This window comes from Tupaia chinensis, unplaced genomic scaffold, assembly GCF_000334495.1.
Source record: "Tupaia chinensis unplaced genomic scaffold, TupChi_1.0 Scaffold147369_2, whole genome shotgun sequence".
Lineage (NCBI taxonomy): Eukaryota > Metazoa > Chordata > Mammalia > Scandentia > Tupaiidae > Tupaia > Tupaia belangeri.
Genome location: NW_006207221.1, coordinates 86,402 through 86,766, shown reverse-complemented (window position 1 = coordinate 86,766; position 365 = coordinate 86,402).

Sequence of the window (365 nt, the reverse complement as noted above, 5' to 3'; positions counted from 1 at the left end):
AAGTGAAACCTAAGGTTTCTTAAGATGGCGGACAGCTCTCAAGATGGCTTCCATATGCAATGCCCTCCACACATACTTCTTAACCCCGGAGATTTAGCACTTACATTCATAATTCCTCAACCTCCAGGGTGTCACTAAGTCCTTCTATTGCTCTCAGCCAGTGCAGGTCACAAGGTGACAGAGTTTGAGACAAGAGTCCCTTTCACAGCAAAGCCATTAGAAGAAAGGCCAGAAATAGAGAAAACGAGGACCCAGGTGATTGTTGACTGCACAACCTTAGCCAAACAGCACATAAGACTAAACAGTGCTCAGAGCCTCGCTGCAGTGACCCTGATTCAACAATTCACAGAGTCTTGCTCCTAAAT